Below are 25000 nucleotides of genomic sequence, written 5' to 3'. Positions count from 1 at the left end.
GTTTTTGTGCACACAGTGTCCCTCCACCATTGGTGGGTTTCCATGACTGTAATATGCATTTTTTAATATGCATTTTATTCATATATGGTGGCACAAGTCATTGTAAAGTGCATACATGGACAATTAATCAGCTTCCAAACCTTGTAATTTGCCTTTTTCACAATTTAGTAGTGACGCATGCTTTTGTAGGCTTATTTGTACAATATCAAAACACAAACCAGATAAATAGCTTTATTTTTTTACTGGCCACAATGATAGGCACTATTGAGATTTGTTTTGAAGGAAGTCGCCATTGACATATGAAGTCATGTTTCTTTCATTGAAAAAGTAATGTCAGCGTCTCTTATACATAAATGTTGGACGGTGTAGCACTGTAACAGTTCTTGCATCATTTTCTAAAATAGCCATTCTCAAATGCTAGTGGCATTTAAATTGCACAGTTTTTAATGTTTACATGAGAGTTTCTGAAATACTTCTGAATCCTCAACAGCACGATATCTGCACTGGTAAAGACATAGATAGCAAAGCTACTTTGTAAGTAGCAGACTGCTGAGAATAATTTTCCTGATGAAGTCTTTTCTTTGCTTTTCTATTTATCGTTCTGTGCGTGTGTGTCTGTGTCTGTGTCTGTGTCTGTGTCTGTGTCTGTGTCTGTGTCTGTGTGTCTGTGTGTCTGTGTGTCTGTGTGTCTGTGTGTCTTTGTGTGTGTTTGTGATGCTCTTTCCTCATTTTCTATACCATCCCCATGCTTTCTCACTCCTTCATCCCATCTCTCCCTTAATTTCCTCAGCCTATTCTTCTCTCCTCACTCCCCCATCCCCGCTAATTGACTCTTAGCCTCCCACTCCGTAATTGACTTTTAATCACACTTTTACATCATGTTTTTATATTCAAATTAATCATGTCAGTTGTGGGAGAGATGAGACTCCCCCGGTTCTTTCCTCTGCTGTGCTGGTTTGTAGGACTATTACATCTTGCGCTCTAGCAATTCATCACTTTGGTAGCTCTTTCCAGCAAAACAGTCACTCTTGATGCTTGGTTAATAAGCTACAAGCTATGTTTAATATCATACCACTTGTTAAAACCTGCATTTCTTCTTGAAATGAGGGAGGAAAATAGTTTGAAAGCAATAATGTAATGGACCTAATTAGAAAATAGATGTAATTAGACATACTTCATCTCACTTGCCACCATGTGTTGGGGCTATGCATACTTACCGTTGTAATCCATCCTCCGATCTTACCAGAATCTGTTTTTTTTCTTTTCTGAATTGGATAGGACTCTCCAGAAATGAACAGACTCACACAGACTCTCCTTATCTGTGGTCTCAGTACTTGTTTGCAAATTAGTTTTGCCGTCGTTGACACGTCGCACCGATGTGATATTTTTTTTCAAAGGTGCAGTGATGGGTAGAGGTCAGGAGTAGACCTAGCCAGTGCAGTGATTTAAGCATTTGAAGTGCATTAGCGCAGGGGCGGAGGGCCAGCATGAGAGGCTTATCAATTGGGAAGCTAGCCCAGGCAGACACAGGCCCGTCAACCGCATTACTAATGTGCTGCATAATCTGGCTGAGGTGCTTGTTGTGGTTGAATGTGCAACAGACAGGGAACAACAACAAGTTGACAGTCCTGCAGTTGTGAAGATCCTCGGGATTCTCTGGAGCCTAGAGGAGGATTCTTTAAGGGCCTCACACAGAATTTTAGAGTCTGAGTGAGTCGTCTGCAAGGCCTGGAGGGCTGGATGGATTTTCTTTTTGCCCTCAAAATGGCAACAACAAAAACAAACACACATGGTGCTGCCTGCATGTCTTGCTATCCCTCTTGGTGTATTCTTGTTTTTTTTTTGTTAGAATTGTTTATTCTATCTTTTTGTTAATTAGTTGGATAATTTATTTTCCTTACTCCCATCTTTCATTTATATATCTGTCTTTCACTTGTTAACACATTTTCTGTCTTTCTCACATATTTTCTGCTTGTATATAGTATTCCTGTCTTTCCAGCTCTCTGCTTGTCCCTGTGTGTTATCCATTCTGCTAATTGGCTTTTGTGTGACTGTCCTCTGCCCTACTTCTCAAAATCCAGCCTCCTTGTCTTTCCTGCACATTGTAGAAAAAAAAATAGTTTGCCACTCAAATGAGTGATGACAAGAACAGGCGAATAATGACTTCTGAGAGATCCAGGCTCTGGGGTTTTCTCCTTCCAACAGTAATCTCTGCGACAGTCCCTTCTGGGTATCCCCAGGGATCTCCGACAGGGACAAAGGGGAATATGTCATAAAGAGGACACACACAACCCATTTCATATTTAATTACATTTTGTGGATCTATTTATATACATTTTGCTCTTTGAGTTTTCGTTTAGAGAATGTTAGATATTCTAATATGATAGACAGACAGACAGACAGACAGACAGACAGACAGACAGACAGACAGACAGACAGACAGAATAGACAGATTTTTATTTGAATTGGCAAAATCATTGTTTATTATACATATAATAGAATACTTAGACTGAATGGCCGTACACATATGGCTGTGTCTCTACGACTCCCATTGGATTTAAGGAATTCACGTCATTAGTTCATCATGCACGCTGTTTTGTATGTTTCTCCAGGGACACACAGCACACTAAAGAGGGAAGGAGACTGCAGCACACATTTCTGAGTGCTCTCATGCAGTTAGATTTCAGTGATTCTGTCAGTGATGTGTGCTGTTTTTGCTTGTCACATTGTAACACTTGGTCCACGGGGGCAGTCTAATAGACAATTTGGTGATACAAACGTACAGCCAGTGTAGGGGTATTCTCATCGGTTTATATCAGAGACAGAAATGGCCAGAAAAGGACCAGGGTGAAGATCACCCAAAGGAATCAACATATAGGCATGGCTGCCGCTAAACTAAGACTGTGTGGTGTTATGGAGCCTGGCAGTAACTACTCTTGTTTAAACATAGTTAATACGATTTTTGAGAGAAGAGGTTTGATGGCCGGGAGTTGGCGGGGGGGGGGGGGGGGGGGGCGGGTATGGTCATGTGATATATGTATAAACCTCCCATCTGGGATTATGCTGCAGGGAAGATTCTTTCCTCAAATAAAGCACTATGCCTCCGTCATTCGCAGTCCATCCTCTCAGCTAACTGGGCTCCTTCGCGCAGCAGGGGGTTCCCGGCTCCGTACTTAAATCCCTTTTTTAGCCATCTGCTCAGGCAGAGCTTGCGCCAAATTAATTTGTTTAAGACATTTAATTTATTTAATCTTTAAAAAGTGCCCATTAGCGTCTCCACTGCCAGAAGTTCTTTGAAGTATATCAAGGAAACGAGTACACCCTGCTCTGTGTATCTGGAACAGATGCATTTGAGTGTTAAGCTTGGCTCGGTGAAGAGCATCTACCTCACAGCTTACAGCAACAGCAAGCCGCTTGAACTCGTCAACTTACCTGTGCAAAAGGCGAGACTGATTAACACTGAAACACTCACCGGTACACCTGTACAGCAGGTATATTTAACTCCAGTCCAATTACTTAACGTTCCTCTACCTGGATTTAAGGTTTAATAATTAGCTTACATTCCTAAACTCCAATTCACTCTCATTCAAGGACCGTAAAGGACCGTCCCAGCAAAAACCTCTTTCACCTGGGCTTAAGACCTGGTTAATTATCCTGCCGGAACTCTCATTCACTTGGGCTTAAGGCCTATCTAATCGGCCTTAGGGCTGCCTTTCCCTCTTAGTAGTAAGACTCGTCACCCTTACCCTCACCTGAACTGTGTTCAGAGACTCGAGCGTCAGCCTGTGTCCTTCCTGCATGATTGAGAATCAGATGGGGAAAGGCGAAGTGTCTTCAGTGCTGTGCCAGGCTTCAGTGTTATCTCTGGTGTGTTGTCTCGTGGGGGATATGAGCCCACCTCACCCTCACACAGTGGTGGCTTATCTCCTCAGAGACACACACATCAGACAGCGGGTCTGCGGGTACAGAATGGCTGTTTCAATGCATCTGGCATGTACTTGAGAGTACTTTTTTTTGTTTGGGGAACACATAAAGAATGCTTCAAAAACATCCCTTGTGTGTCTTAGGTCAGTGGTAGGACATTTTGTCAGTCTTTCCGTCACCGAACTGAATCGAGATATTCAAGGTTATATTATCTTGTTCTGAGAAGGACCTGACGTGTTTGTGGCGTTCATTTTTGTGAAGCTTTTGAGCAGAATCAGATTCTGTCTATTAATATAGAGGCATTTGCTACAAGTGAAAGCAAAGACGTATTCAGTTACTGAAAGACACTCTAGAATATAGTATTTTTCAATGACTCTCCACAGTGTAGCCTGTAAAGAAATTTTATCAGTGCACTGATAGACTGGCTTCCTCTTTTTAGGCGAAGGCTGTCCCAGACACCTTTTGTGCTGGATCAGTTTTCAGATGATCTTCTTGAGGATAATAAATATTGGAATTTGAAGTCACGTCATCATAGCATTTCTCTCAATGGAAACTGATATCTGAAATAGGATTTTCATGGGATTTCTAATGGGATTTGTATTGGATTTCTGGTCTAATTTTTTCTAAATGGGATTTCCAGGGGCTTTGGAGATGGATCAATAAAAGGTGTTAAAGCAACAAAAGTCTCTTCATGTTTTAATTGCAGTGTATGGTTTCCTTTAATCTCTATTTGAGAAAAGGAGGCTCTCACTCCTGTCATATTAAGTACTGTGGGGAGTGTTGAGTTTGTGGGCCTAATGACGCTCTATATGGGCACATTTCTCTCTGCTATGTGTGATCAATAGGTGGGATTTTCCTTCTATTCTTTCTATCTCTCCATCTCTCTCTATCTCTGCGACAACAGTTGGATTTTGGTGTAAAACCACTCCGTTGACCAGCTGTGGCAATGGTCCACAGGGCTGTGACAGGATATTGTTATCATGTGCTTTGAAGCTAACAGGCTGGGTTGAGATAAGGAGCCTTGTGATGTTGGCTTGTACGGATCATGCTTTTTCCTGTGGGCTGTTAGAAGTTGGTGCTTGTGAATCTGACAAAGCGAGCCGAAAAGAAAGCACAAAAAATGCAACCTTTTGAGCATTTGGTGGTCTGCTTTCATGCAGTGGTTAGTTCCCCCGTCACTCTGTGTGAGGGAAAAAGGTTTTTTTTTTCACACTTCTGGGAGGACAAATCCTCACCTCTCTCATACCTGATTCTGTGTGGTTGTTCTGTGCATACCCCTTCAGGTATAATTGGTATAAAAGGTAAAATGTAGATAGAAAGTAAGTTAATGCTTGTATGTGTGTGTGTGTGTGTGTGTGTGTGTGTGTGTGTGTGTGTGTGTGTGTGTGTGTGTGTGTGTGTGCTACCTATTCTATGCTGCTACATTCCATTGAATTTAGTAAGACAGAGGGGGGGGCAAGGAGGAACTGTCTTGAGCATACATCACACACACACACACACACACACACACACACACACACACACACACACACACACACACACACACACATTCCAGAGAAGAGTAGGGAATGCTGCCTGTCAGGAGTTTCTCTGTGTTGCTAACACATGTGTAAGTCTGAGATAGCTTGTGTGAGGGTCAGGGAAACATGGCAAAGAGACATTTCATGTAAGAGTCTTTCTCTCACTTTCTCTCTCTCCCTCCCTCACACACACACACACACACACCAGGGTTTTTCCTGGGTCAAAATGGGTCTTCGGTGCTCCAAAAAAAAATGTGCGCGCTGCGCGCGCAGTCTGTGTTACAATCTCACCTGGTAGCTTACATTTTACCATTTCATAAATAATGAGGATATGCTTCAGGAAATCATTTTGCTTCCACTTTAGATTCAAATAGATTGACAATAGTCCAAGCCCCATGGTGCTATCATGTATGGTTCAAAGATTATTAAGGTTTACCTCTTTACATATATATGCAAACTACTGAAATGTATATCAATAGAATCTAGAACTAACCAGTGGTCAGAAATAAAACACACAAATTATGAAAATCAAGTTTATCTATTATTACCATTCATTTTTATTATACAAACCTACATACCATTATTTTTGTTTTTATTATTAAAACTGTCCACAAATATGTTTTATAGTGTGTTTAACTTCTATTGGCCCACCAATGGAGGCTGCGTTGGAAATCAAACTTTTGTCAGCATTTTGAGTGGACATTTCATTTGCATTTGTACAGGTGTATTCGTGCACGTCGGGCTGGCCCTCGCAGCGGAACGACAGTTTACAACCGCACCGGTTTATCAATGATAATATTAATTCGAGATGCAACACAAATATATCCGCTCTCCTCCGAACGAGCTGAGCTTTCATTGATAAACCAATGCGGTTGTCTGCCTCTCCCGAGGACCCGCGGTCTACTGGTACTCGTTCAAACGGGTAAACAAATCAAATAATAGCCTACACCTGTGTAGGTCCTCAACATAGCAGATATTGTAATACATTGAAAGCCATGAATACTGAAAATGGAATGTTATGCTCAAAATCACCGCCGACTGATGAAGTCAGGATGCATACGCAAGTTGAGTGATTGGCAGCTGGCCGCTCTGTCCATTCGCGCACCTCACAGTTGCGTATTGTTCAGACAAGAAGACACGCTTATCAACTCGATTACTATTGATCAAAACAGAACGAGGTTTCGGCTGTAGCCTATACTTGAAACATACTATTGAGACCATATTCGAACATGCATTGCACGCGTGATGAAGGCGCATCCCACCACCTGAGCGAAATAATTCATATCTATAAATAACAGCTCACCTTTATTTTTTTAATCAGATTTGTAAACAGGTCGCGATCAATATTTTGCAGTACAATAGGCTACCTTGGTTAAACATCGAATTACGGTAGATGCATGCTAGCATTGCGCTAAATAATTAGACAGCTAACATTAATTAGTGGTGTTAACATAAAGTCAGTTATTGTATATGGCATTAATATTATTCTAAAACACCTTCACTAGTTGTTTTAACCAGATTTGTAAGCAGGTTGTAAACAACATTTTTGAAGTGCCTTGGTTTAAAACAGCTAAAAGCTAGCTACATTAAGTTGCTTGCTGAAATCTCAAATTCAAACCAACGTATTCTCTAAACTGGCAAGCTTGGAGCAGCCTCTTTTCAATGATTGGCTCAGGGGGTGGGAGGTGGGACAAGCTGCTGCCCTGAAGTCGACGGTGAGGGCTCAAAACACCATTAAGCTGAATTGCGCCAAGAATGACAGCTTTTTTTATTTTTTTTTGATCGCGGACTTTTTTTGGTGCCTTAGGCGCTCGGGATTTGTTGTAGGCGCTCGGGAAAACGGCTTAGGCGCGCGCCCAAATTTTCTCTATGCAGGAAAAACCCTGCACACACACACACACACACACACACACACACACACACACACACACACACACACACACACACACACATACACACAAGGAGTAGTAGTAGGGAAGGAGCCAGATGCAGATTTTGTAAACACCACTGTTACCCTTTGGCCCCTTGTGTCAAGCTTTGAGTTGACTTGAAACTGACCTTTGACCTGCAGAAGATTTTGTCAAAATTCAGGCATTCCTTGTGTCAGTGAGGTTGTTCAGGTTGTACCGCGCCCAACAGGAGACCAGCCAAGTGTGTGTTGGCCCCCGACAGACCCACATCAGATGAAATGTGCATTGGGGTCCCCAGAGAGCTAAAAAGAGAGAGAGAGATGGCATGCAGTCGAGCAGAGGAAAAGCTGTGGAGAGCTCTGTTGTTTTTATTTATTTATCAGACATTAAAACAAATCACGAGTCACGCCAGCATCTTTCTTAGTGGTACATCTGCCGGAGGAATAGAGGCGAGAGATCTGAGAGGTCGGAGGGATGCCATGTTTATGTTTGTTAATAAGAGGAGAAATCTGATGAGAGTAGACCCAGAAGAAGGGGGGAAAGGATGAAGATTGGGAGAGAGAGAGAGAGAGAGAGAGAGAGAGAGAGAGAGAGAGAGAGAGAGAGAGAGAGAGATGTTGCAAGAGATTTGGTCCAAAGTTTTGGAATGGTGCTTATGAGTCACAAAACAAATCAGAATGCATTGGGAATAGAGAGTGAGAGAGATGATTTAAGGGGAGAGGAGGGGGAGAGGATGTGAGAGAAAGAATAGAAGAGAGGGAGAGATGAAGAGGGGGTAAGAGCAGGATGTGTTGAGACAGGAAAGGAACGAGGTGATTGTTTATGGTGGTAGGGGACAACTGGTGGACAGACTCACAGATGAAGAGATCTCATGTACAGCTTTACTTAAAATCAACTGATAAGTGGTTCAGTTTTGAAGCCAACAGCCACATAGCACTTTCTTTTAACTCTTTCTCTACCTGTCATATGCGTGTAGGGATGGGTATCGTTTGGTTTTTATCCGATACCGGTACATAACCGGTACTTTTAAAACGATACCCGTGCCTAAACGGTGCCGGAACCGATACTTTTATAAAAAAATGTTTACGATTGACGACATTTAAGAAAGGCTTTATTGCCAAATATATGAACTGTTTAAAGTAGATTATATATATAAATAAAACTTAAAACTTAAACTTAAAACTTAAATAATATATGAACTGTTAACAAAAGTTTAGACTATACTTAAATAAATACAAATAAATACAAAACACACACACACACTCTGTACACACACTACAGCTTCAATACTTCAGCAATTCTTTTGTTCAATTCAATTTTTTTTCTTCAAATTGAACAATATATTAACTGTTTAAAGTATATTATAAATATAAATACATACAAAACACTTGGCTTCAAACTTTTTAACTTCAAACTATGAACATTATATTAACTGTAAACAACAGTTTATAGTATACTTAAATAAATATAAATAAATACAAAAAACAGCTTCAAACTTCTTTTGCAAAAATATGAGCATATTTGCCTTTGGAGTCAAAAATGTATTATTTTGTTTGCATTTATTTCATGAAATTTCACCATTTTATGATTTGTTTATACCTATCTTTTCTAGCTTGTTTACAGTTAATCTTGTTACTTGAACACACTGAGTACGAGAAAATGTGTACTGCCCCTTTAAGAGACTACCGTAGGTTAAGTATAGCTGTCATCTCCGTTTATTTTTCAGTCTTCGGTTGCTGAACTGCCGTTGACTCTTTGCCTTCTCTCCACTCTTTTCACGCAATTGTTTTGTTGCATTTGCTGCACGTCGCGATGTTTGAATATTTTGGTGCGAAATACAGCCACACTTTTGACCGTTTACCTTTCGGTATTTTCTCTGTTAAAAGGTTGATGGCTAGTTCTGTTTGTGCTTGCTCTGTGAAATGCTGCATGCTCTTCACTGTCATAAGACTGTTGCTATGAAAACACCAATGAACGTGAGCGACACAGGACAAAGTTTACATTGGGAGCTGGGGCAGTTTTACATGTGCCCCGCGGAATCTGCCTAGCAACCGTTTTCAATTGGCTCAGGCACCGAAATGAAGCACCGAAATCTGCGTTGCATTGGTACCGGTTCTCGGTACCCAACCCTATATGCGTGTCTGCAAAATGAAAACATGTCAATGTTACTGTGACGCAGTTACGTGTCAATATGTCACATATTCAAAGTTTGGATATTCAGGCCTGTCATAGTAGAAAGGTTCACACTATTCAGTGTCAACAGCTAAAGAATCCTCACATGGTTAGCACACTGTTTTTACAGTGGTTCCCACTATGATTACCAAAAACAAACAGAGAGCCCTGATGACGGAGAGAATGACAGAGAGATAGAGAGAGAGAGACTCTACAGGCTATATTTATCAACCACTACCAGTGTTTTTCCAGGTGAGTGGTGCATTATGGGTAATCGGCCCATGCGAGCAGGAGCTGGGCAAACAGGAAAAGGGTGATGGGCAGCGGCAGGTCCAGCTAGGGTCCGGTTGGGGCTGTTTTGAAGGATATCCTGTGCTGAGGAGCAAGGTCTGCATGATAAGGCAGCCAGACATTGGCACACTGGGCATCCTTGGAGGCAGATAGTGTGAGAGGCCTCCGGAAGCACTGTGAAGGCCATGTAGGAGCTCTCGTCTGCTTCTCTCTCTCTCTCACACACGCACACACACACACACACACACACACACACACACACATACACACACACATGTACACACACACACACATGAAGTGATACTTGCAGACACTTCGTTATTTAGAAAGAGGGAAACAAAGAAAGACTGAGAGGAAGAGACTTAAGAGAACAAGTGTCAGACTAAAAGACAAAGGAGGGAAAGAAAAGGGGTGTGACTGAGAGACAGACAGCATATTTTCAATTGACCTTGTTAACATCACAACAACACATGACTGATGGGCGGCCCGGTAAACACAACAGAGATGGCATTTCCAAGAAAAGTATGTCTGCTGTCACCTAATGAGTGTGTGTGTGTGTGTGTGTGTGTGAGAGTGTGTGTGTGTGTGTGTGTGTGTGTGTGTGTGTGTGTGTGCGCGTGAGCGCCCATGCATGTGCGTGTTTCCCATTGTCGCAAGCCTCTTTTTACCCAGACAAATGTGTTTAGATCCAGACATGTTGCGACATCTCAACACTGTCTGAGGTAAGGAACACCAACAGCTTTTGGTTGCTAGGGTGGCCTTCTTGGAACACGACAGGCACCTACCCACCACAGCCAATTAAAACAGCCACAGAATGCCAAAGGAGCCAATTACAAGCAGCCTTGTGTTCTGGAGGAACCCATTAGGGTGTGTGGAGAAACAAAAGGGTCGGTGATAATTGTTATGGAACTGCGACAGGAACAGATGAGACAGCTAGGGGAGAGGTCCTTAGAGACGGGGGGAGAATGTGTGTGTATGTGTGTCTGTGCATGCATCTGTGTGTGTGTGTGTGTGTGTGTGTTCAAGTGTGAGTGTGGAGCTGAGGGATTTGACAGATTTAGTATCTCCAGATGCTGTCTTGTGGTCTCGGACATCTTGGAATCACCTGTGGAAGATTTCTCCCATCTCTCTTACACTCATTTCCCCCGTCTTCCCTTCCTGCATTCTTTCTGTCTCGCAATCCTTTTTCCTTCCTGTCATCCATGCAAGTGGCCTACACTTCTCCGTTCGGTTAGAATTTATGTATACATTAATTTTACGACAGTTGGATGCTGTCGGGATCACACGAACGATGATACACAGCTTGTTTTGGTTAACAGGAAAAAGTGCGTGCGAACGCTCACTCAGATTAGTCTTAATCACTACTGCAAACATTTACTGGTAATCATTCAGAAACGTTCCCGATGGCGCTGCTTGTTTGTGTTTGGAGGCCATCTTGCATGCAGATTGTATCCTCTCTCTCTCTTTCTCTCTCTCTCTTTCGCGCGCTTTCGAGCACACATCTCGACGCGGCAACCTAAAGACACAGGCAAGAGAGGGTGATTGCGTGTGATTGAAGAAGAGGCTTCACCTCGTGTGGAGCGTTTCATCAACTCCCTTCAGGCTGGCCTACCCAGGGGTCATGTATAAAGCCTCACACAGCGGTAGACTGAGGGAGAATTTCTAGTATGTTTTCTGGCAAATATTTGCTGTCGAAAATCGATTAGGATAGAAGGTGAATTTATGTGCATTTGATGGGCGTGTAGCACACATATGTACATGCATGTGTTACACACATGAAAACACACACACACACACGCAATCAGCCTATTGAGTCACCAATCACAGCCTGACAAATACTTCCTGTGTATCTCTCTCATACACTCGTATGCACACACATTTGTAATCTGTTGTGTTCAGTCATCAACCCCACAACCACACAAGTACTCGCTCTCACACACACACACACACACTGACATCATCGACACACTCCAGTTATCCGTCTTATTCAATTAGCACATTCCATCTCTTGCCATTAAAAAGAGCGCAGACAGCCGTGAGCTGGTCGCCGTCGGCAACGGCAAGTACCCTGTAGCCACTATAGCGGCACGTCTTCAATTAGTTCTGCCTGCCTGCTCTCTCTCTCTCTCTCTCTCTATCTCTGTTTTTTTCTCTCTCTTCTTCCCTCTCAAATCTGCCTCTCATTTGTAGCCTTGTTCGACTGAACACTCAACATTTATTTTGTTATCATATTCAAATTGAATTGTTAATGTTATATGTTCGTTCTATTGTATTCGTTCTGTTGACTTTGTTCTGTTGTATCCTGTTGAATGGATTTTCAATCCATCCTCTCTCTCTCTATTCCTTTGCCTCTTCTATACTTACACACATAGATTGCGGTTGTCTGTTTACAGTGAGAATCGGGGATCATTTTAAGAGATCACTTCTATCCGCTGCACTAGGCTGCAGAGTGAGTCTATTTCAGCTGCAGCCAGCATAACAAGACCAAAGGGACCAGCTCCTGTTAGTCACAACCTCATCATTATCATGCCACTGCAACTAAATGTGATTAGGGTGGAGGTCCACAGCTTTCCTCGATGGTAAAACTGTTGACTAACTGGAAGGAGTGTGTGTGTTTGTGTGTGTGTGTGTGTGTGTGTGTGTGGAGTAGTGCATAAACATATATGTTGGAGTTGACTTAATTAGTGCACCAGAGTCCTCTATGTTGTGTCTGTGTTTATTTAGTCTATAGCTTCTTATACCACAACACACCTTTAGTAAGTTGGTCAAACACACACAGAATGCAAAGTGCCCTGTAGCACCATGTTGTAGTCAACACAGTTATACAAGTGAAATTAATTGGCCTTAAAAGCGGTTTGACTAGGCTGTTTGTCCACGATTACAATTTCAAGCTGTTTGTCAATTACTATTGATTTTGATGACACACACTAGGTTTATTGGAAAGCAGTAGAAAGAAATGGCCTCCTGTTGCATTGAGGAATTTTGAGCAGGGCTAAACATTGTATCACTATGTTGTTTATCAGCAATGCTCTGAATAGTCGGACCTTGTATGCCTAATATATTGAAATGCCAGCAGCATATGAACCACTTTACTCCAGTCTGCACAATCTGTGAAAGACAGTAAATGAGAGAGACTTTGTGTCATGGAGGAGGCCCTGGTAGAAAGAGATACAGTGGTATAAACAGAGCAAAATGTCTTGTTGGAATTATGAGGGGTAGATGGAGAAGGAGAGGAAGACAATGGTGAGAGAGGGAGAGAGTGTGGGGCTGGAGAGGCAGTGAGGGAAGATGAAGATAAAAGAGAAGAGGAGAGTGGGGGAGAGTGAAAGCACCAAATGGACAGATTGGGTCTGGGAGAGAAAAAAAAAGGTAAATGGCTGAATATAAGAACATCGTGTGCACATGTGAGAGAGAGGGAGAAAGTGTGTGTGTGTGTGTGTGTGTGTGTGTGTGTGTGTGTGTGGTCTCCAGTTGGCCTCATGGGTTCACATCCATTAGTCTGGACAAATCCCTCTCTCTATCATTGTCTCTCACTCTGTCTCTGCTATCCATTCTTCTTAATTCAATTTTTTCCCCCGAATGTTTTCCTTTTCAATATTCTCCTCTGGCCTGCATGATAGACACATGGCTACAGGCAATAGCGTATATGCAAATTGTTTTGTGATATGTTTGTGTCTATTTGTTTGGCACAGAGAGTAATAACTGAAACTATATTATATTATGTCAGTAGACACACAGACAGAGACACACACACACACACTTCCTCCATATTCAGCCACTGCGTCTAGTGATTTGGTGCGACACCATTTTGAGATTATAGCAGATTGTGCTATTGCATGACAGGAGGCACATTTGCAAGCCTTCTTAGCTTCCCTGCTCATAATTCATCCAGGGTCAGTGTAATGGCCACGTCTCATAAACCCAACAAGCAGACAAACAACACAATTTAGTGCGCTGCAGCAATGGATCAGAGATTATGAGTCCTCTTTTACGAAGAGTAGATTAAAGATGTGACTGGCAAATGTGACGAAAGACCGAATGTATAAGGAAGAAAGCAACGATGGAGGGATGGGTGTGGACTGGAGCTTTTGTGACTTTTAGGAGCCTCCAGAGCAGTGAAGACGTTAAATGGCTCTTTTATCGGCTAAATCTAGTCATTTAAATAAACCGGTTTTATTCCCTCTGCAAGGTAAGCGCTTTGTTTCCCCTGTCTTTTATTTGAGCTGATATACTGCTCTGTGTGTTGTCTCTTTTTTAGTAATCTGCTGGCTCGTGCATTTATCCCTCATCCTTGTTTTAGGAAGAAGCGCTGCAGTGCGAAGCCTCTATGATTAGCATTCACCTTCCATCTCATCTCTCTGGATAAGGCAAAGAAATACAGCGAGGAAAAAAAAAAAACCTTTAGGCTAATTCACTGCCTGTGCCAGCAAAAAGGCAGCGTCTGACATGACGAGCGGTGCCTGCCCACGTGGCATGTGTTGGAAGTCTGCATCAGAACTACCTTCGGCGTTAGATCATACTGGTGAGAGCTGGGAAGTGTTATGCATGGGTTTTTTTTTTTTGCCTCCATTGATTCTCACGAATGGGGAGCGCATCGTTGGTTATGAAGGTCTGGAAACATAGAGAGCCTGGAGAGACTTGTCTAAAGAATCATCCCTGGGTATTCTGATGCTTTGTCAGTCTGCATTTCAAACACATGCTGGTAGTTGGCTTGGTCTCGTGGTGGGCAGCGTTTCATTGCGACTCTGTCTGAACATCTGAATGTACGTTAAAAAAACAAACACCAGTGCTGGAATGTGTGTGTGGGGCGGGGGGGGGGGGGTTGTGAACGGTCAAAGTGTAAGCAGAGGGCAAGGACACAGTGCAGGAAAGGGGCAGGCGTGTTTGAAACCAGATGATTTACACCTCGGCCTGTTTTTATGACCACAGCCACCTGCGGGGATGCTCTGTCCTCCCTCACGTTACCCCCCCGCTCCACTCCCATTCTCCTCCGGGGGTTGCTGGGTTCATGACAGTGACAGCATCAGTCAAGGTCGTCAAGGGTCATGCCACCCCCCCTCACACACACCGACTGTGTCCTTACAGTAATCCGATCAGAGCCTCAGCTGGTGAGGTCCCCTGATGTTTCCTCCATCAGCTGACCTCCCTACTGCTGACCCCTCAGAGTTGCTTTAACACTGGGGCCTCAGTCTGAGGAAGGGGAGGTGGAGAAGGAGGAAGAGGGTGGGTAAAGTGATGAAGAGGTGCTGCCAATCTCAGGCTGTATAAACGCTGTGATGGCTAGTGTCCAGTGTGTGCCCAGTGTGTGCCCAGTGTGTGTGTGTGTGTGACTTTTTGTGTGTTTTTATGTGTATGTTTGTGTCTTTTAAGTTGTGATAAGTGAACAGTAGAAAGGAGAAAATGAAAGTTATTGATTTTTGTGTGTGTGAGTGTGTTTGTGTGCATGGGAGTGCAAGCACAAACCTGCACACACACACACACACACACACACACACACACACACACACACACACACACACACACACATATTACTACCCTTCCCCTGTGGACAGTAGAGAATTGATCGACTGTTCCAGCTGGAGAGCAGTGATGGCTGATTCCTCTAACACCCCGTTAAAGCTCTGCTCACAGCCCACCTGTTACCAAAGACAGATGACTGACACTGAGATCGCACCCCCCCGAGCACACACACACACACACACACACACACACACACACACACACACACACACACACACACACACACACACACACACACACACACACACACACTCTCTCTCTCCCTAGACTCAACGCACATTTCATCACCACACTCAAACACAGTTCAAATACACCACTCCTCAAAGCAGAAGCTCGGATGCTTTTTTCCCCGTTACTGCAGCAAAATGAACATCACAGTACTGCAGCCACTGGCTGAAAGACGAACATGATGTAGGGTCGCTCAGCTCAGGCTTCTACCCTCGCTGTTCCTTTCACCTCTGGAATGGTGAAGTGAATGAATCACCATTTAATCACGGACAGTTCTTCCAGCACCAGAACCACACAGCCAGCCAGCCAGCCAGCCAGCCAGGCAGTGGAAGGAACTACGCTTGGAGGCAGAGTAAGGTGATGAGTCTTCGTAATCAGAGCACGAGCACTTGTCACCTCTGTAATCAGTGGTCGCATCGACCAGACTCACCAGGGGGAAGGCTGCAGACGTAGTTTAATAGCAGCCTTGTGCCGGTTGATCCATATGTCATTAGAACCTCATAAGTGTCTGTGCTAAAGGTCGTTCAGTATCTCCTTGAACGTGACTCACATATGTATGAGGAGCAAAAATAGCCACTTCGTCATCCTCTACCTAGCATCCTACAATGGTCTTTTAGAGATTTATTTATACCAGAAAACTTTCCTGCATTTTTTAACAATCAGGTCATAATGTTGGCATGGATTCAGTTTTGTGTTTTTGGTCTGTCAGTTTTCTTTGCTCCTCTTATCCTGAACAGCTGCCTTCTCCCTGCATGTCTCTTCTCCAGATCACATCCATCACTCTCTCTGTTCTTGTCTACTCTGGCCATCACTCACTCAGTAATTCGGCCCTGGCCTTGCATTGACCTAGTTGGCCCTAATAAACTATTGGTAATACCAGCCTGATTCTTATTTTTTTTCTCAAGCTACTGATTCAATTTAGCTGTGGCCCAAATGTTCTGTCTCCTTGAGTTAACTTTTGCCCTGGTTTCTTGTCCTTCGTTGGATGTTTATCACTATAGTTAGAATGTTTTGGCTGCATTTGAACCTCATGTTCCAAATGTGATTTATTTATTTTTTACTCAGCATTCCATTTTAGTTTTTCAACGGTTTATTGACTTGTCTTGGTTAGTGTCTATGTTATTAGACTCTCCACACCCAAACACATTTCATTGCAAGCACTCTTACAAGCGCACAGTCAAAACACTGACAGCACTGACAAAAACGACAAAACAAAACGCTCCGAGACAATCGAACAAAACACACACGCCCATGAACATGCAAGGAGCATATTACCCTAACTCTGTGTGACAGACTGAGACATGCATGGTCTCACACATGCACACACAGAAACTCACACGTACGTACGCACACACACACACGCACACACAAACACACACTGACATCTCGGTGACATGTGGAAGCCTAGTTGCTGAGTGGAACCGATTTGCATGGCCAGCAGAAGCTATCACCCAGGCTCCCACAGGCTTTCATGGACTGTGACTGGTCTCCTGCGGCCGATTTTCACTGCGGACAAGGTAGAAATGAGATGTGCAAAAAAACACGGCTCTGTCACGCAATGCATTTGTTCCCGGGGAAATGGCTTGTCTAGCTCCAGTGAGTGAGCAGAACAGGATTCTCATTGATTTTCTTTTGGCTTTGCAAATGCCCCCCGTCTTACTCACTGAATCCATAAGGCAATGAGCTGCAGGGCATGATTCATGTGAAAAAAGGTATAGTTTCACAGGGGGCAAATGCATAAGAATACTGGCAGAAGGAGCAGTAACAGGGTAGGGAAGACATGAAGAAGGCATAGTCATAGAATATGCAAAGTGGATTTACAAAACTAATGGTGAACAGCAGTCGATCCCTGTCATCGCTTTAACTAACAACTGGTTGATCGGTCCATTCTGTGCTCACTTTGACGAACCGCTAACCAAACACCTCCTCTATTGATCCCCTGGTCAGACGGATGGCGAATTGGTCGCTCTATTCATTAAGCTCTGTCCATAACTCACTGGTCCTTCAAACCATTGGACAAGCGGCTGATCGTCCTGCAAGTTCGTTCATCACCAGCTTGGTCGATAGCTATCGGACAACGCTCTATAGAGTGCCCTTTTAAGTAATCGAGAAGATGTTGCTCAGTGGTCTGAGGGAGACAAATGCATGGTGTCTGACAGCACAAAACTGGACCGTTTGCTGGATGAATGATGCTAGTGACATAATCAGAATACGGGCAGAGATCCAAAAGCCTGGCTGACAGCTAAAGAAGATAAAGTGGTAAAGTAAACAAAAAAGTAATAATTACAAGGATTACGGCAGTGTGTGAGCAATGCACATCTCACAATGCGATTAAACTGACAAAAGCAGACACACGGCTCCAGGGAGCAAGCCAAATGTGATGAGGTGATGGCTGATAACATTGTTTTGCTCACAACACAGCGAGCATTACAGGAAGCCCCTGATTCACCATCAGCACCACACAGAATAATAGAGGATGAAAAGCTGATGGAATTAGAAGCAATCACAAGAGTCAAGGTCAGAGTTTCATCAGGGAGAAAAGCTGTTGTGTTGCTGGGTTTGTGTGGATGTCAGCAAAAGGCGGTGTTTCCTGTCTTTTCTTTAATGCTGTGGATTGTCGTGTTATCAGGACAGGATAGTGCATAACAGAGAATACATGAGTGGGAGAGAGATGGGGAGAAGGACTCATGGTCCCATGGGCCAGGTCCTCTTGGGCTCTCAGGCCTTGTGTGTGTTGTGGGATAACATGGCTTGGTTTTACTCCAAGCACACTGTGCTTTTTGTTGCTGGATGACTTTACAATTGATTCCATTTCGACATTGTTTAATTATAGTCCACGTTAAGAAGGCAGTTTAAAATGAACAAGCTTGTGAAATGTGAAACTCTTTTTACACCCTGCAGGGCATTTACTTGTGTACACACGGTCACAAAGCAGAAGTGGAACTCAAGCTCAACAAGTTCAAGCCTTAGGGAGATGTTTTTACAGAGACTTGCACCTACATTTAACTACCCAGTTGCAGACGCTTTGGGATTTTCTGTGCGTGTTGGGGAATGTGTGAAAATGCCTTAAGCTCAGCCTGTGCCTGAGATTGAATGGAGACACTCACCACTTTTTTAATGTTTCTGGATTTTTTACCCACTTAAGGTTTTTTCCCCCGGGCCCCCATTACTCTCGTTGTACCAAGTTGCCTGTGGAGTTATTACATTAGGAGCCTGCCTCTAACCCACTCACATTCGTGCAACCTGTAGAGTGGGGCAGGAAGGTGTTTCAGTCGTTTGTGTTGCACGAAGCACAATTAAGAGTGCTTTTGTTATTGTTTTTTCCCAATTTTTGCCCAATCACCCTAATAGACCTTGCCAGATTAACAAGTGTCCCTATAGGTTATGTCTACTCAATAGTTCCTGCGAGTGTCCAGATCAGTGCTGTTGGGTTTGCAGTTCCAACATTGCAGTTTAATCAAGTATCTGTATGTATATGTATCTGCACCCATGTTAGTTGTTCAATAATAACATCCGTTGCATTGCCGGGAATATTCCCTGCGCCGGCGTTGCTTGTAATGATGAAACTCTGCTCCAAGTGCAAACACACACACACAAATATTTACCCACTCAAGTGTTCTCGGTCATTCATTCTTTCAAATAAGACATCCTCCCACACCCTCCAGCTGCAGTCTGGTCAAGTCAGTTCACTCTCTTGGGCACAGAAAAGAAGCCGTGTGTACACGTGAGAGCACAAAATTGGGGTATAAACTGAAAATAATCTTTCGTCTCCCGTCTTGTTTTTTTCTTGACAGGAAATTGCCGAGTATCATCCTGAGGGGGTTTAACCCCCCATCATCTCTCTACCAAATGCCTCACTCTCTTCATCGCCTCATGGACCTTGAGACCTGTACAGGGCAGAGCTTCTGATTGGACGTCTCAGCCATCCGTCTCTGGGGACACAATCGGTGAGTGTGATAACTCCTGCCCCCCTCCTCCTGCCTCCCAGGCTGTGGACATGTAAGAACTCGTTGGTTTGCTCCCAGTACATCCTGTGGAGCAAGGAGCTGACCACCCCAAAAAAGATCCCCAGTGCTCTTGCCAAAGACCAATGATTTATTTGCCATTTTAGCTAAGTGCTGTTTTGCATCAACAGCAATATACCATGTTTCCGTCAGAAGCGTTAACATCAGGCATCATCGCTATTACCAGTGGCAGCCATTTGGCAAGCCTGTAGCAACAGCTCTCTAATCCACCGGTTCCGGCTTACCCGGACCGTGCAGCAGACTGTGGGACAGATAGGGCCCGGTTCTGGCACCAACTCAAGTCAGAGACTGATCCGCTGCAGACTCAGGCACCACGAGGGAAGGATGGTAATGAAGAGTAAAGGTTGTGTTCTCCTCCTCCTCCCTCAGCTTGCAGTGATGTCCCTGTGCTTTGTAATTCTAATCAGACACGGTGTTCTGTGAGGGGTAGCGCTGCTGCTAGTGCCACAGTCCTGATGTGCTATTTCTCGAAGGTAGCAGTGGCACAACAAGCTCATTTGGGTTCATACACTCTGCTTTTTACTGTGACATGTCTAAGCCAAACATCAGTCTGTTTAAGAAACAACGCTGATGTGTCTGTCTCTATTTGGAAAAGTCTGCTACACCGGGAGAAGGTTACAGGTTCAAGATAGTGTATGTATGTTTTGTGGCATAGTCTAGGGTTGAATTTCCCTCAAGGACATACATTTATTTAATGCACATAGTCACTTTAGATAAAAGTGTTTTCTAAATGAATAAATAAAGAGATGAATAAATGCATATGGATCCTGTGCATAAACTGAGAAAGTCCATTAAAAGTTATATTCTGGGAGCGAGAAAGAGGGATGCCTCCTTAGCTGTGTTTTTCACTAAGAAAGGTGTATATATAATGGGAAGTATATAGGAGGAGCCCTCTGATACTACATGGAACAATTGTGATGGTGCTTCCGTTGGCAAGGCAACGTAAGGTACTGACGAATCACCTTTTTCTGTCAGAGCCGAGTTTATTTAGCATGGCTGGTCATGCATATCACATTAAAGATAAAGGAGCTTTTTGTATGTGTAAGCACAACCAAAAATGTTGGCAACGCCATGTTTTATTTTATTGTTCCATGGTCACATATATGATGATTTGCAAACTCTAGGTCACAAATTCAGTCTAATGATCTTGCCCCATGGACAAATCCGGTTTCCCTTTAGATCTCTCTAGATCCCTTTAGATTCCCTTTAGAACTCAAATTTGCAGCTAGACCTCAGATTAAAAACCTTGCCATGGCCCACATGTATCGCAGTGTGTCAGAGTCTGTGGATTTTGCATGTTTGCCGGAAATGCTTGCGCCATCCTGTGACAGAGGTGACACCAAATCGATCCTGCAGACTTGGCTTTTTTTCCCCGGGCTCCAACCCTGACAAAGACGATCGATGATCTCTATGGTCAAGCTACAGGAAGTGTCACTCGCCCCGCGCAAGGCCGTCAAGACTTAACATATTGATCCGCCACCCCACCGGTCCCCCTCCACCCTGTGGCCTGACAGTGGATGCATGTGACACTTCTGTCGTACTTAAAATGGCTCTGACTAGAGCTTCACTTGGATGCCTGTTAGTTCATTTCCTCTACACCAACCACTTCCGACCACACACACACACACAAACCTAAATTAAACATATATTTACAGTTCCCAAGCATGATTGTCCCTCTGATTTAAAAATAGTTTGCTTTCACTGTGGCTGGCTAAGTGGTGTATGTCTTAAGACCGAACAAGAGAGCAATCACACAACCATTTAGAAAGTCGCTGATTGAAACAATCAATCAAAGGTCACATTTCACGACATGCGATGACTAGATTTCCCTTTTTGCTCTTTTTCCAAAGGCCCCTACACTGCTTCAAAACCCCTCTGACATGCTTTTAAAAAGATGAGTTCACCTGCTTATTCGAGTGGCTCCCTATTGATTTTGAAGCAGCGGCTGTAGCTGGCAGCGGTCATCAGGTAATAGCCCCCCAGTGTGAGTCTCTGAAGGTTAAGAAGCCAGGTCTGTCAATGGAGCTCTAGTGTCCATTCAAATCAAAACAAAAAGGATGGGCTGCAGGAGAAGAAGTGAAAGACGATGACACTGAAGAAGACGACGATGGCAATGATGAAGTTGTAGTATTGGAGAATGCATGCTAAACCTGAAGCACTGATTAAGGTTGAGAGGCAGGACGAAAGAAGAGATCAAAGGGGTAAATGGTACTGCTGTCCCCCCATTATTCCAGTGCAAGCTCCCCTATAGACATCGATTGCCCAAGCAGTAGGAGGATCTGGGGATGGATTGCCATCAGGACCTCACACATCCAGAGGGATGCACATCCTTGCACATCTCCTTGCCATTTTCTCTCTTGATGAGCTGCCACCCACCCTCATCCAGTAATGGCCACTCAAATGGGCGTTGATTGTTCATCTCTGTTCCAATGTCGCCTTCGTTTCTCTTCATCGCCTCTTCCTTTCTTCTCTAAGCTCTGATTTTATCCTTCAGTTGTTTTCTCTCATGAGAATGTTTTGCTTCTCAGTTCTTGTAGGAAGGCTCTAACGTAACCCCTCATTATCCTCTGCGGACAAAGACGGTGGGGGAGCCAATAATGTACAACTTGGATGTTATGGGAAAATTGGAGAATACATCTTGTTTTGAGCTGGGAGTTGAATTAATCACATGCTTTCTATGGAACAGTGGGGGGAATATGAGAGGAAAAATGATTTTGCACACAGACAATCCCTCGTGTACCGGATTCCGCGGCGGATGAATAATGCACCGACATGGGAGACGATGCTCGGCAGAACAGTGAACACAAGAAAAGACACAATCAGAGATACTCTTTTCGTTGTCGTCGCCAGTTACCACAGAAACATATAAAGTCGTACAGAAATATAGCAAACACCTGTTTGTACTATTTTTTCTTTTCACACCATCCCTGCACCCCCACGCTATAGGACTTATGAACAAATGCATATGCAGACAGAAAAATCCACACTCTCAGATACATAATGTTATCTGACACCTCTGAAGTACACCCACTCACGCTCATTTTAGTACACAGAAAATGCATCTAAATTGGCCTGTTATGTCATAAACGTATCAGTAATTTTCCACTCCATGTGGTTTGAATACTGTTATTATTTAGCCTTTCAAAGAGAGAGATAGATATTCTCCCTATAAGTGCCTCCGGCTTAAAACATGAAAGCTGAATTAGAAAACTGTACTATGAACCATCACAACATGTTCTGACCTATTGATCAACCACTTACCAACCCAAAGATAATACATCCCTTACCACCATAATGTCAATAGTTTTTAGTTCTTGTACCCCACTGTCCTTTTCAAAGTTCTGCTATAATTAATTAAATTACACTCTCTACCCTCTCCGTCTGAGTTTTACTATTGTTTCCATAAGATGGAAAGAATTCTTTTTTGAGCTGGGTGGCCACAGACAAAGACACTCAGTGGCCATTTTGGGCTATATGAATACTCAATTATGTTGTTAGGGCTCTGTGCAACGACAGAAGACAGACAATTAAAGAACACCCGTCTCTCTCTTTCACATTTGCTTTCTGGTGAGTCCCCTGAGCAGACACACACACACAGAGTCTGCCGTTCTCTCTTGAACAGAGTAATGAGAACTTCAGACCTAACGAGTTCAGTACATTTATCACACGCCTCCATCTAATGGTTTCTATGCCAAGGCTGAACATGCATCCAGCCAGACAAATAGGGCTGTTTGTCTCCAGAGGCCCCTGGCAGGTGTGTGTGTGTGTGTGTGTGTGTCTGTGTGTGTGTGTGTGTGTGTGTGTGTGTGTGTGTGTGTGTGTGTGTGGTTTGAGGGGTGGGCGCTGAAAACAAATCTGTTGTCACTGTTGATTATTCCTTCCCTTGTTCTCTATATCTCCGCCCCTGTTATCTTGCCCTCTTTTACCTCCCTCCTCCCCCCTTCATCTTCATCTGTCTTCATTTCACTCTTTTTTCACCTTCACTCTCTCCTTCTCTTCCATTCTCATCTTCTCTCGCCACCATTTCTCATCCGCTGCCTCTCTTGTCAGTCCCTCCAGGATTTCGCCAATTTTTTGGTGATTTTTTTAGACTAAAATGACAGATGTTGTAGTGGTGATTTCTAAAACATTTTTCTAATAAATGTTGCGATTTTTGTTTGTCTTTAAACCCCACTTGTAGTAAAAAAAACGAATTAATGAGAGCGTTATCACAGAGGTCAACAATTTCAAACCAGCATAAATAAGGTACTAAAGACTTGGGATGTATACTGGATGTCTTACTGTGAAACATTTTATTTTAAAATACTGTATTAAATATTGTTATAATATATTAGCCAGCCACTTCATTTTGCAGCCTTAAACAAGATGCAATATATAGTATCAAAACATTATGTATTTGCTTATGGTGTACAAACCATAATACATATTTGGCATATAAAATAGCACATAGACAAGGGTGAGAGTGTTAAGACTGTGTAGCTCCATGCCTTGACAAGTGGTCCATTCAAGAATGCAAGAATAACACAGTAAACAGCTGATTTATACTCCCAGAAATTGACTTGTTGGGTGACAGTGTCCAACAACCTATGTTCCCTTACCTGACGGATGCGGCGTTAAACATGTACGCTGAGCCTGGCAAGACACTGTTTCACTTAGCGTGCAGACATTTGCATGCACTTTGAAAGGAAAACTGGCCAGTGGATCTACTAATCTACCAAAGAGAATCAAGTGGAATAATCCCTGACTGTCTGAACAGCTCTCGTTCACTAATAGACCCAGTATAGAGTTATAAAGCTATATAAAGCTATTGCACCATGAGGCGCCATTCCTATCAAGGCCTTGAAGTTGCAGTGAGACTTGTAGTGGAAAAAAAGACCTCACTCTGTAATGACAGGGAAGATGATGTTTGGCAGCAGAGCTCCGAATAATCCGGAATAACCTGGGTCTCCTGGAAATTCTCCAACTCCTCTAGGCTTGTATTCTTTTTTGAGGCATCAAAATGCACAGCGAAGCACTGAGAAAATAGAGGAAGTTTCCCCAGGATGATATGATGTGGCTCACAGGCCAGAAGCAAGATGCATCATAAACATGAAGAATTCATCTATTGTAGGTAGTGTCTGAGTGGATTATCTAGTTGTTGCTGTCTCCCTGGTCACTTTAGAGATCATTTGATGTGTTGCAGGTTCAGTCAGTTCCCAGAAGACCATCAGGTGGTTGTAGGTAGCAAAACGTTTTAAAGCTACATAAGATGCATACAGTTAAAGATGTTCTCCTTTTCAATCTACTTCGACAGTTACTTACCTACTTACTGCTGTTCTCAAAAAGCTTAACACAGGCAATAAAATCTTACCTTCTATAGAACCGAACGTCCTCATCACAGCTTTGTTGTGAATGTCAAGCAAATGTCTAA

The 25000-nt window shown here is 43.3% G+C and overlaps 1 protein-coding gene across 1 annotated transcript in view; it reads left to right on the top strand.

Moving 5' to 3' along the window:
* The window catches only part of LOC105891990 (semaphorin-6D-like), an 83745-nt gene that overhangs the window by 21504 nt on the left and 37241 nt on the right, over window positions 1–25000 (top strand). The window contains exon 3 of the mRNA XM_012818202.3: window positions 19360–19512. The gene's annotated coding sequence lies outside the window, so the exon portion shown is untranslated. The remainder of the gene's footprint in view (window positions 1–19359; window positions 19513–25000) is intronic.

Source organism: Clupea harengus, chromosome 19 (genome assembly GCF_900700415.2).
Source record: "Clupea harengus chromosome 19, Ch_v2.0.2, whole genome shotgun sequence".
Lineage (NCBI taxonomy): Eukaryota > Metazoa > Chordata > Actinopteri > Clupeiformes > Clupeidae > Clupea > Clupea harengus.
This window is presented reverse-complemented; position numbering and strand designations above follow the sequence as displayed.